Here is a 13,549-nt window from a genome sequence, read left to right as displayed (position 1 = left end):
GCCTCTCGTAGATCTGTGCGAGGGCTTTTTTGGCCCACGCGGTTTAGGGAGTCCCTCATCCGCCGGCGGCAAAACCCTCCGAGCTGCGATAGCGGTTTGAGAAAGGAACTACACACTTAATCCCTTCGCAAAAAAGAAAAACAACAAATATTTCAACAGTAAAGGAGGGTAAAGTGAGCAAAAAGAGTCCTGCCCATGATTAAGACCACTGAAAAGTATCATACGTTGTCATTCAAATGAAGTTGTAATGAGAATTTGTTGAAAGAATGACTCCTGAGGCAAGTTTAAGGTCAATCAATTGTTAAGTTAAAAGACTGTTAACTGTTAGCTACTACTACTAGAGCATTTAAAAGTACATTTTGATAGTAAGGCACAGGCAAGATACCGATTTTACCACCACAATGATTTTATGCAATAGAGACTAGTCGACTAACAACACAAAATATCAGCACTTTCTTTATGTTATGATGTGGTTTTATACTTTCTCTCTCTAACAAAGCCCAAGATCGTTCTAAAACTGTTCAGGACAGGTCACATTTTGTCCTCTGTATGTGATTGTTTTTCTTTTATACCGATGCTTGTTCAATCTATAGTATCTGATGTTAGATGTTGGACAACCCTACCTACTACAGATGCTGAACTCATAATGTTTGCACAATTCTATCGAGGAGTTACTGACATAATCGTAATCATTCTTACTCTATTTCTTAGTATATCTGGATCAGTTTGAAAAGCGCATTCCTCGTAGATACTTTAAGTAACTGACCACAACAGTGTCCAAACGTGACTAGAGATCCCTGGCAATCGGCTCTGTAACCGATCAAGGTTGAGCAAGATGAAGCCAAATGTAGGTCCCTAAACATATCTATAAATGAGAGCTAAACACAGGTATTAAAGACTAATACGAATTTATCTCGAACCTACAAGGACAAGGAAGAGTCATTCAGGAAAGGTCCAGCTTTGTCCTGATTATGTGATTTTTAGCAGCGATACTTTTGACAATTCCACCTTGTTAATTGCCAACATCAGTATCCAAACGTGAACAGAGATACCTAACGATCAACTCTGCTTCTGATTACGATAGGGCCAATTGTATCATCCCATTAGACCAACAACAAACCAACATTAACGAAGAAGAGTTGAGCGCAAACACACGAGGACAAGGAGCCCGGGATGTGAACACTTGGGAAATACAATGCGCATGGATCAGTGGGCACCGAGCCAGTTCGCCCCAGCCTGGCATGGACTGGCACAAGCTCCTCTCTTTACACAGCGAGACAACCCGCAAACACGTCGTCAGACCCATGCACGCTACAGTCGTCTGCTGCGCCATATGGTTTCGCCTGGTGCCTCCCCTCATGCAGACAGCTATCTTTTACAACGTAAACTTGGGTAATTATCCTCGTGACCCGACTCATGACACGGGCAGAGCGGCCTGTGTGTGTGTGTGTGTGTGTGTGTGTGTGTGTGCGTGCGTGCGTGTGTGTGGGGCCGAGCGCAAGAAACCGTGCGAGGTTATTCAACAAGAGTCAGAGCAGCCTTTCGTAGATGTTCACCAAGCGTGGTGGCGGCGTGCTTCGATACACTTTCCATTAGATTAAACAGTTAAAGCCTTTCCACATAGGTTTAAATACCTACAGCTACAGCTCTAAGGGGGCTTTCCTCATACCACCACACGGAGTTCAATCAGGCTGAAGCTAATTTTACAGCAGCACTACCGAGGCTTTCAATGGTCTAATAAAAGTGCTGCTATCGACATCCAATAAGCTACGGGGTTATAGGCTTAGTTTACTGGCAATGAAATGCAACTGCAGTACGCAATTGTCCGTCTACACGTGAAGTCAATGAACCAAAATTATAGTCTAATTGTGCGTCTTTGAGTTTTGCAAAAGCTTTTTTTTTTTTTTTTTAAACAGGATTCAGTTCACTGTGAATGTTTGTGTCATGCCCAGGATCGTTAATGTTTAGAAATGATTTTATTTTGAACCAGTTGAAGCTAAAATGACGCCGCCTGAGCCTGTGTAATGACTAATTGCATCTAATTGATTACTTAATTATACCTCCGGCCTCGTTTTGAGTAAGTCGCAAGGGGATTTTCAAGACTATATTTAGCAGTCTACTTTGAATAGTCACTTTCTAAACACATTACATGCATTTTCCCTATCAAATGCATTATTGGCCCACCCCTTTTTCTGTGCAAACGATCTTATTCGTCAATTAGCTATCTCAACCTAGCTTGGTTACGGCGCGGTGACCTGCAGCCAAAGACTAACACATACAGTTTTTATGAAGAGTGGGAAGCTGACTTTTTATTCACAAATAAAACTTTACTTTTCATTCAGCAGTGGATCCAGCTGCCTGTGGGTAAGCGATGTTTGTAGAGGTCTACACTACAGGCTTAGCAGGTTTTATAATAATAATAAGACATAGAGGCATATTACTTATGTTAGGGCTCACTAATTGCAGGATTAGCAATTGTGACAAACATTTTCAGTAGATTTCAATTCATATTCACAGCACATTTTCATAATTATCATAGAACGTTGTGCCAACTTATGCAAACCAGAAATATCCAAAATGCAAATCACATTCTACAAAAGGCTGTGGTTTCCTTCCAGAAACGCTGACATTTCACGCGTCTGTGTTCATTTGCAGATCACACATCACGGACGGCATCATTACAGTGAACGTGCCTTATAGCCACCAGCATGTGAGCGCCAGTGACTCACCTCTCTGCACCTCGCAGTAACCCGCACTGACACTCAGGCAAACAGCCCAACACGGCCACACGCACACGTCAGGCTCCACGTGCTTAGTGGGGACATACATTTCCTGGAGACCGATCCTGACCTTAAATTGAACTACTACTTTTCTAGCCTTAACCCAAACCCTCAGCTTGAATTCAATAACCCATTTCCGAACCAAAGCTAAACCATTTTGTTGATCAAATACTGAATAAATAACCTCATTTTTAGTTCCCAAAAAGCAAACGGTCCATATTGGGTTGTCAAAAAATGGATGTACTAGTGTCAATACTGGACTTTTACATATACATTATATTTTGTAGCTTTTTTTGTGTTTTGTTGAGTGTTTTTGTTCATTATTTGGGCTGCACACTGGAAATTTCAACATGCAATATGGCTGCAATATCGATATTATTGTAATATTTCCCAATCATTTCAGTTACATTAAAATACGGTTTATACTAAAACTAGAGTTGATACTGTAATTTTACATATACATTATATTTTGTAGCTTTTCAAACTCTGCCAATACAAACACAGACAAAACCAAGACTGAACCAAGACTAATTTAGTCTGAATAAGGGAAATGATGAATAAAATCCCTTTTCATTGTTTTAGTTGTTATCGTTCTGTCAGATGGAGAAGCTTGGTGTTATTGTGATATATGTAAGTGATTGCAATATTGATTATTGTGCTGGCCAACATTGCAACATCAATGCATTTGTCCCCATGACATGACTGTGTACAGATGTCAGTGCCCACAATGTGATGAATACACACACACAAACACACACACACACACAAACACACAAACACACACACACACACACACACACAGAAGCGGACACTGTTATAATGTGGGTCATGTGTGTCTGGGAGCGTGGTGTGCGCAAGTGTCAACTGTAATCTGCCCTTTAACTTCTGCGAGCACGGAGCGGCCGTATTGTCTGCACACGTGGCCCTTTCAGTGTGGAACCATGTAAACATCCCTCGCGTAAAGAAGGAGAAAAAAAAAAGTGGGCTTTTTAATGCCGTGTAGCTGCGGTTAGCCAGCCAACCATGGCCAATGCTCTGTGGCAGCCGAGCGGTGACCAAGACTCTCTCTCCGCGAAGGAGCAGAGATGCTGAGAGACAAGGAGGTTTGCAGAAGAGAGAGGCAGGGAAATGGGACTACTGATGGCGCTGGAGTCGATAGGACCGCAATAAGCGAAATCAGAGTCATTACAGAGTGCAACATTAGGCTTGTCGATATTGACAAAGACACGGTCAAACCTGTCATTTTCCACGACCGATTTACAAACAGAAGCTGGTGAGCGCTTGTGCAGGAAGCTTCAGGTTTGGTCCATCTGAAGTTGATGAATCCACACTGTCATATATATATTCATCTAACCATAATTTATACAGCTACATGCAAGACAAATAAGCAATGCACGCTCCAAGAAAGAGTGAGCATGTCATCAAATGTGGCTTATCAAATTGCAAAGCCTATTTAAGTAGCAGGACGTCATCTAGACTGGGTATTGCCAAGAACTTCAAAATACAAACACTGATCCCGATACAGGGCTCCATGACACGGTGTACATCCCAAAGAAGCGATATCTCAAAACCAGAGTTCACTCAATTTAATGTATGTTTTGATTATGTAGAACAACGAAATGCAATGTTCACAATCCCCTTAATGTGAGAACTGTCTCATGAATAATTCACCTTTTCAGCTCAGCAGATTCAGTCGTTAGCAGGTTAAAAAGTGTCTCGATCTATAGTGAGTGTATGTACTTTAAAAGTATCATGAGACCTAAATAATGAAATAAATGCATGATAGATACGTTTTCAACAAAGCATCGATACAAACATTTGGGAACATCCTCTGATATGTCCGATACCGATACTGTGTGGACGCCGTGACTGTAGGCAAGGCAAGGCAAGGCAAGGCAAGTTTATTTGTAGAGCACATTTCATACACAAGGCAATTCAAAGTGCTTCGCAGCAGGAAAAATGCATTCAAATCACAAAGAAATTACAGAAACAGAAATACAATAAAATTAACTAAATTCCAACTGATAAAACTAATATGTCTAAACTAATAAAATCACAAACAAAAGAGAAGAGTGCAAAGAAAAAATCCTTTCAGTCATATGCGCAGCTAAACAAAACTGTTTTTAGCTTAGATTTGAACATTGTCAGAGTAGAAGCCTGTCTCACATCTTCAGGAAGACTGTTCCAGATTTTAGCTGCATAAAACTGAAACGCAGATTCCCCATGTTTTGTCCTGACTCTGGCACCAGCAGGAGGCCGGTCCCTGAGGTCCTCAGAGTCCGAGATGGTTCATATGGCACTAACATATCCAAGATGTACTTTGGTGCTAGGCCATGGAGAGACTTGTACACAAGCAGAGCTGCTTTAAAGCCTATTCTCTGAGCCACAGGGAGCCAGTGCAGAGACCTGAGAACAGGACTAATGTGATCATACTTCCTGGTTCTAGTCAGGACTCGAGCAGCAGCGTTCTGGATGTACTGCAGCTGTTTTACAGCTCGTTTGGAGAGGCCAGTGAACAGGCCGTTACAGTAGTCTAATCTACTGGAGACAAACGCATGGATAAGTCTCTCTAAATCTGGTTTTGACACTATATTTTTGATTTTGGCAATGTTTTTTAGATGGTAAAAAGCTGCTGATGTTATTGATTTGACGTGGCTATTAAAGTTCAAGTCTGAGTCCATTATTACCCCCAGATTTCTAATTTGGTTTGTAGGTTTTAGAGCGAGACTCTGGAGGTGACCGCTAACACTTTCTCTTTGTTTCTGTGGGCCAAAAACGATTATTTCAGTCTTGTCTGAGTTCAGCTGGAGAAAGTTGTTTTGCATCCACAAACTGATCTGTTGGATGCAGTGACAGAGTGAATCTACTGGTCCATAGTCACCTGCCGATAGTGAAACATAGATCTGAGTGTCGTCTGCATAATTGTGATAGGACACATTTTCACTGCGTATCAACTGACCCAACGGCAGCATGTAGAGGTTGAACAGAAGGGGACCCAGGACTGACCCTTGGGGCACTCCACAGGTCAGGGTCATGTGGTCTGAGACACAGCTACCAATTTCAACAAAGTACTTCCTGTCTTCCAGATAGGACCTTAACCAGTTTAGGGCAGTGCCAGTGATGCCCACCCAGTCCTCTAGTCTCTGTAAGAGGATCCCATGATCGACAGTGTCAAAAGCAGCACTCAGATCTAACAGAATTAAGACTGAGGCTTTGCCCGTGTCAGTGTTCAGGCGGATGTCATTTGTCCCCTTGACAAGAGCAGTCTCAGTGCTGTGATGAGGTCTAAACCTGACTGAAAAACATCAAATGAGTTGTTTATTAAGAGGAAATCTGTGAGCTGTTGGTAAACAACCTTTTCAAGGACTTTGCCAAAAAATGGCAGATTAGAGATGGGCCGGTAATGACTCAGTACTGCGGCATCAAGACTGCTCTTCTTTAGGAGAGGCTTTATGACCGCAGTTTTCAAAGACATTGGGAATGTTCCAGATTGAAGCGACATGTTAACTATGTGAGTGAATGGTGCTAACAAACTGTTCAGCACAGACTTTAGAAATCTGGTGGGTAACACATCAAGGCAGCATGTAGATGAACTCAGACTGGTGATGATCTCATGGACAGTTTTGTCAGTTACTGGTGCAAAGTGAGTTAGCTCTAAGTGTCTTGGTGGTTTTAGGGTAATTTTTTGCATTGTGGGATTTATAGCATTTTTAATGCCCTGAACTTTGTCATTAAAGAATAATGCAAACTCATTACACTTGGATGTGGAAATGAGTTCTAACGGCAGCTGAGCTGGAGGGTTTGTTAATCTGTTTACTGTGGCAAACAGGACACGCGAGTTGTTACTGCAGCTTCCAATTATTTCAGAAAAATATCTTTCCCTAGTTCTACATAAGATTAGGTTGTACATGTTCAGCTTTTCTTTGTAAATCTCTTTTTGAACCTGGAGCTTTGACTTGCGCCATTTCCGTTCGGCCCTGCGGCACTCCCTTTTCTGTGCCCTGACCGAATCATCATTTCTCCACGGCGCCTTCTGCTTATTTTTAACCATTTTAGCCTTTATAGGGGCGATGGTGTCCAGAACATTCAAAACACTAGATGTAACAGAGTTCAACAAATCATTTACATTAGAACATGAGACATTTTCAAAGTTTATCATTTCCATAAACAGTGCACCTGTGCCATCACTTATGTGTCTCCTCTGAACAACTGCAGGACCAACCGGAGGTTGGGGAGAAACAGACAGGTCAAAGAAGACACAGAAATGATCAGACAGAGCAACATCGATCACATTAACATTTGAAATATTTACCCCCTTTGTAATTATGAGATCTAGAGTGTGTCCTTTGCTGTGGGTGGGGCCTCTCACATGCTGAGTAAGACTGAAGGTTTCAAGGACAGCATCAAGCTCTTTAGCGTTTCTGTCACAAATATTATCAACATGCACATTGAAATCACCTGTAATGACCAAACCATCAAAGTCTGTGCATATGACTGAAAGCATCTCAGTAAAATCATCAATAAAACTTTGGCAGTGCTGGGGAGGCTTGTATAAAACAATGAAGAGAATGGATGGAGACCGTTTTAGCTCCATTTTAAAGGATACATACTCAAATGATGAAAACACCCCAAAAGACAACCTGCGGGTAATTATTTCATCTCTAAAGACAGCACAGACTCCACCCCCTTTTTTGTTTTCTCGTGTTTCAGATTCAAACTTAAAGTTGGGTGGAGTAGATTCTATCAGAACTACATTTCCTGTGTTTTTGTCAAGCCATGTTTCAGTTAAAAACAGAAAATCAAGATTATAAGAAGAAATAAAATTATTAATTAAGAGAGATTTGTTACATAAGGATCTGACATTTAGCACAGCAAGTTTCAGACTAGTTTCAGTGGGACTGGGCTTTATCTTTTCACAGGGAATATGAATCACATTTCTCAGATTGGGCCTGACTCGCATTTTGTTTTTCCATCTGTGTGATGATGTGACTACAGAAATAGCACTAGGGGGGGCTCTTTTTACATAGGGCCCCGGGTTGGTTTGATTTTTAATGTGACAATAAGTCCCGGCAACGCTGAGACCCAGTGCATCCTAGCTATGGGAGATACCAGGTCGAGGTTGGATGGGTGGTGGGGCTTTTGTAGCCAAGGAGAGTTTGGGACCAGGTGAGAGACGAGGGGGGATGGGTGGTGGGGCTTTTGTTGGTGTAGTCGGCATAGCCCTTGCTATATTGGGCGTGAGTGGAGCCATCTTAATGCCTGATTTGATCAGACTTTCAAAATGGCTGGGAAGGCCCATGGGTGAGAGTGGAGATGAGAAGGAGAATGATGAATCTTTAGTGGGAGTAGATGTTGCAGGGGGAACCCAGGGCTGGTGTGAAGGCAGGGGCGATGACAGGGATGTTGTTGGGCTTGTCACAGATGGGTCCAAGGCCTTTGAAGATTGTTCCTTTGCTGGAGGCGGTGGAGGTGAATGTGGAGCAGCTGGAGCTGAATCCTTTGCTGGTGGTGGTGGAGCAGCTGCTGATGAATCCTTTGGTAAAGGCTGAGGTTGTGGTGCTTTTGATGTTGAAACATTGGCTCGGTCTCTGGCTGAGGGAGCAGGAATTCTTCTCTCATTCCTCTCTTCTCTAACTATCTGCTCAGGACCCTGTCCAGGCCCAGTCCAATGCCTCAGAGCGTGGAGCAGGTTCTCTGTCAGCACCCTCACTCCACCTCTGCATAGGTGGGGGCCATTTCTCTTAAACAGGTCCTCTCGTTTCCAGAATAGATAGAAGTTCTCAATGTAGTGTAGTCCTCTCGGGGAGCACTCTTTGGACAGCCATGTGTTCAGCTGAAGAAGCCGGCTAAACTTGTTTATCCTCCTGTCGATGTTTGGAAGAGGTCCACTTATGAAAGTTTTGATTTCCATTTTATCAAGCACGTCGAATAACTTCAAGAAGTCTTTTTTCAAAACTTCAGTCTGTTCCCGCCGCATGTCCACTGCACCCACGTGCACAATCAGCTGTTTAGCTCCTCCATGCTTAGCCATAATATTTGGAAGGAGTGACGTTATCTCAGAAACAGTGGCGCTTGGAAAAGAATGTGTGTTTATCTTTTCATGCGTCACGTGACTTATCGCGCCGTCCCCAACTAAAACAATCTTGACCTTGGCTCCTGGCACAGATCCTCCTCGCTGTATTTTGGCCACGTCATCTTTCCTTTTTTCATTTAATTTCATCTCTGAAAGTGGTAAAAATCTGTTGGTGAGCTGTATTTTAGGTGACTTCACGTTATCTTTGTATCGTTTAGGCTTTGCTCCAAGTTTGTTCCAAGAAACAGCCTGGTCTTTCTGGTTTTAGACAGTTTTGGAAACGACACAGAGTCACTGTGGTTTAGGTTGAAAGTAGCAGTTTTTCTTGTAAAAAGTGTGCTCTTCTTACCGTCGGTTGACACAGGAATGGTATCGTGAAGAACTTTTTCAGATTCCAAAACAAATATCCGTGTTTTCAGCTCATTCATTTCTTGTTGATATTTCCGACAGCGTTCACAGTCTTTCTCACTTCTTCTCCCGGACATGTCGCTGGCGTCAGATATGTCGTTAAAACTGGAAAAATGTTCTTAAAATCCTTGGTTTACTTGAAAAAGTCTAAAGCAAAAATGTTTGGAAGACAAAAACTGATAAAAAGCAAAATAAATAAGGAAAGCAGCGATAGCAAGCGGAGCGAGCAAAAAAGCGTGTGCACTCTTCGGAAGCAGGAAGACTGTACACACCGACTGACACATGTGTACAGTAACTGCGTGCGCATGTGCCAGTCGGTGTGTACAGTGACGGCGTGCGCATGTGCCAGTCGGTATGTACGGTGACGGCGTGCGCATGTGCCAGTCGGTGCGTACGGTGACAGTGTGCGCATGTGCCAGTCGGTGTGTACAGTGACGGCGTGCGCAGGTGCCAGGCGGTGTGTATAGTGACGGCGTGCGCAGGTGCCAGGCGGTGTGTACAGTCGCGGCATGCACATGTGCAAGTCGGTATGTACGGTGACGGCGTGCGCATGTGCCAGTCGGTGTGTACAGTAACGGCGTGCGCATGTGGCAGGCGGTGTGTACGGAGACGGCGTGCGCATGTGCCAGTCGGTGTGTACAGTAACGGGGTGCGCATGTGCAAGTCGGTATGTACGGTGACGGCGTGCGCATGTGCCAGTCGGTGCGTACGGTGACGGTGTGCGCATGTGCCAGTCGGTGTGTACAGTGACGGCGTGTGCAGGTGCCAGGCGGTGTGTACAGTGATGGCGTGCGCAGGTGCCAGGCGGTGTGTACAGTGACGGCGTGCGCAGGTGCCAGGCGGTGTGTACAGTTGCGGCGTGCACATGTGCCAGTCAGTGTGTACAGTCACGGCGTGCGCATGTGCCAGTCGGTGTGTACAGTCGCGGCGTGCACATGTGCCAGTCGGTGTGTACAGTCGCGGCGTGCACATGTGTCAGTCGGTGTGTACAGTCGCGGCGTGCACATGTGCCAGTCGGTGTGTACAGTCACGGCGTGCGCATGTGCCAGTCGGTGTGTACAGTCGCGGCGTGCACATGTGCCAGTCGGTGTGTACAGTCGCGGCGTGCGCATGTGCCAGTCGGTGTGTACAGTCGCGGCGTGCGCATGTGCCAGTCGGTGTGTACAGTCGCGGCGTGCGCATGTGCCAGTCGGTGTGTACAGTCGCGGCGTGCACATGTGCCAGTCGGTGTGTACAGTCGCGGCGTGCGCATGTGTGAGTCGGTGTGTACAGTCGTGGCGTGCGCATGTGCCAGGCGGTGTGTACAGTCGCGGCGTGCACATGTGCCAGGCAGTCGGTGTGTACAGTCGCGGCGTGCACATGTGCCAGGCAGTCGGTGTGTACAGTCGCGGCGTGCACATGTGCCAGTCGGTGTGTACAGTCGCGGCGTGCACATGTGTCAGTCGGTGTGTACAGTCGCGGCGTGCACATGTGCCAGTCGGTGTGTACAGTCGCGGCGTGCACATGTGTCAGTCGGTGTGTACAGTCGTGGCGTGCGCATGTGCCAGGCGGTGTGTACAGTCGCGGCGTGCACATGTGTCAGTCGGTGTGTACAGTCGTGGCGTGCGCATGTGCCAGGCGGTGTGTACAGTCGCGGCGTGCACATGTGCCAGGCAGTCGGTGTGTACAGTCGCGGCGTGCACATGTGCCAGTCGGTGTGTACAGTCGCGGCGTGCACATGTGCCAGTCGGTGTGTACAGTCGCGGCGTGCACATGTGTCAGTCGGTGTGTACAGTCGCGGCGTGCACATGTGTCAGTCGGTGTGTACAGTCGCGGCGTGCACATGTGCCAGTCGGTGTGTACAGTCGCGGCGTGCACATGTGCTCCCATCAGGCTCCAGCTGAAAGGCATTAGTCGGGCCAGCAGGGAAATCCAATGAAATCTGCCCCGGCTAACGAAGCGCTTCAGAGGGACGGATCAAGTTAGGACTGCCCTTTAGAGACCCAGCAAGCCCAGACAAGACACAGACAGGAAGGATTATAGTGAAACAACGACACGATTTCCCTTCTCGTGTTATGTGTACATGTATGTGTTTGTGTAGTGTGTATGTATGTGTTTGTGTAGTGTGTATGCATGCCTGGCTCCTGCCTCGGATTATCAAACAGATGCTAAAGAGATCCCAAAGCTGGAAGGGTAAACAAGCACAGGAGCAATGATAAAAGCAAGATGCATCGCGGTGTGTCTGGAATGGGTTGGCACGGCGGCGTGTGGGTGGGCAAATATGATGATTTTGCCAGAATATACATAAAATACAGTACATGACGCACAGTTTAGGAATCAAGCAATCTTAAATCTTATTAAATCTTATCAGTTAGCGCTCTCGTGGAGTTTGCATGTTCTCCCCGTGTCTGCGTAGGTTTCCTCCACCACTAAAAATAACAATAGGCTCCTCCCCTCTGGTGCCAGGACTCCCCTGAAAAAGAGATGCTACTCTCAGTGGGACTTTCCTGGTTAAATAAAGGTCAATAATAATGAATTAGTAATGACTAAAACGGGAATAAAAGGGAATCAAATGAGGACAAAAACTAGGGATGTAATAACATGCAATTCTCACAATAAAATACCATCACAGTATTATTACACCTTTAGGTAATTGTATTTCTTGTGATATTGTGAGTATGGAACGGTCAGGTTTGGGTAGCTTCAGCTTTCTCCTTTAGAGTTTGTTTCTAAATAATTTAAGCAAAGAAATTGATGTAGAAATGCAATTTGTCTCTGTGAATGACCTAATCCAATCTTAGTGATTACGTTCGAATAATTGAGGTTTAAAAAGTGATTAATAACAGTCATTTCTCTCTTCTCGTGTTGGCTGCACTGAACAACACAACAACACATTTTGTCTCAACATAATGCAACATAATCCAACCAGCCACTGTTTTGGTCTGTATTAATAGTCTTTCAATGTCACAATATAATGGTTATTGTTACATATCCATCACAAAACAGGATCAACGGAGGACATAAAAGCACGTCTACACTAAGTCTACACCAGGGCTGAACGTCCTAAGATTTAAGAGGTTCAACAACTAACATAATTCACCGTACAAACGAATGTAAACAAAGTGCAGAGAAAGAAGAAGAAGACAACAAATGCTTCCTTGCCTTACCTCTGCCGCTGTGACGTTGAAAGAATCTCCCTTTTCCAACAGCACACAAACTATTCCATACATCCAAAATCTTTCCCCATAAGGTTATCAATCACTGAGCCAAAAATAAGTGCGAGTTTGAGTCAGCAAGCGGAGCGGAGCGTCTACCTGCGTAGGCTGTGTAAATATATCCCGGCGGCGGATGAGACGGCGTGGTGAGTGAAAGGGGAGCGTGCTGCAGGGCAGTCCCGTGGTGGAAACAGGAGAGCGGCGCGGAGCAGACGGAGTAGGATGGCTCTTACATCCCTGGATACACCCACGACCGGAGCCTGCGACGAATCAGAATCGCTCGCATGGTTTCGAGTGTGTGAAGAGAAAGGGAGAGAGAGAGAGGGAGAAAAGGAGGAGAGGCTGGGCCCAGATGTAAGGTTATGCTAATGATATGTGAGTAAATGCTCTTCGTTAACAGAACACGTTTAGTAAAGTATAGTCAAAGTCATATTGTCTCTTTAAAATAATAGTAGAAAACAAAAGTAACGTTCACTAATAATGGTGACGCCGCCGATTAATGTACTTTAAATTGTGGTTTTTAGGGTTGTTAAAGTATTGAAAATCAGATGAATGCATAAAAATATTTTTTTTTAAATGAGCTTCATCAGAACTAGTATGAGACAATATTATAACTAGGGATGTCACAATTATTAGGTTAATTGATAATCGGGATTATTCAGGTCACAGTATAATCGTAAGAACCAAATAAATAATAATAATCATGACAAAAGTGTTTTTTGTTCTACATACAGCCCAAGAATTACATTTTGTCTGGCTGTTTTGATCAAATTTAACATTATTTCATCATTCTGAAAGTGAATTTCTTTAAAGCCGTTCACAAACTTGAGGAACAGTAACATGTTAGACCACGGGAATGAAAGAGAATTAAAGATTTTTTGGTCGCAGTCTCAATAATTATGAATACCGCAATCGTTAAATTGTGACATTTTTTCCCCAAAATAACCGTAAACCAAAATTTTATATTGTGACAGCCCTAATTATAACATAGAGAAAGTACTTGAATTGAAAATAAAATTACATTTGTATTGAGGTAGGATGTAATCAACCTCTTAGTATCACAGAGTTTGAAATGTTAGTGGTTTTGGAGACTG

General features: G+C 44.3%; 1 protein-coding gene across 1 annotated transcript in view; it reads right to left on the bottom strand.

Moving 5' to 3' along the window:
• Positions 1–12,632, bottom strand: part of kank4 (KN motif and ankyrin repeat domains 4) — a 126,680-nt gene extending 114,048 nt beyond the window's left edge. The window contains exon 1 of the mRNA XM_072438301.1: positions 12,555–12,632. The gene's annotated coding sequence lies outside the window, so the exon portion shown is untranslated. The remainder of the gene's footprint in view (positions 1–12,554) is intronic.
• Positions 12,633–13,549: the final 917 nt, after the last annotated feature.

The sequence above is a fragment of the Eucyclogobius newberryi genome, unplaced genomic scaffold (assembly GCF_026437365.1).
Source record: "Eucyclogobius newberryi isolate DKJ021-1_F unplaced genomic scaffold, fEucNew1.0.hap1 SCAF_9, whole genome shotgun sequence".
Classification (NCBI taxonomy): domain Eukaryota; kingdom Metazoa; phylum Chordata; class Actinopteri; order Gobiiformes; family Gobiidae; genus Eucyclogobius; species Eucyclogobius newberryi.
This window is presented reverse-complemented; position numbering and strand designations above follow the sequence as displayed.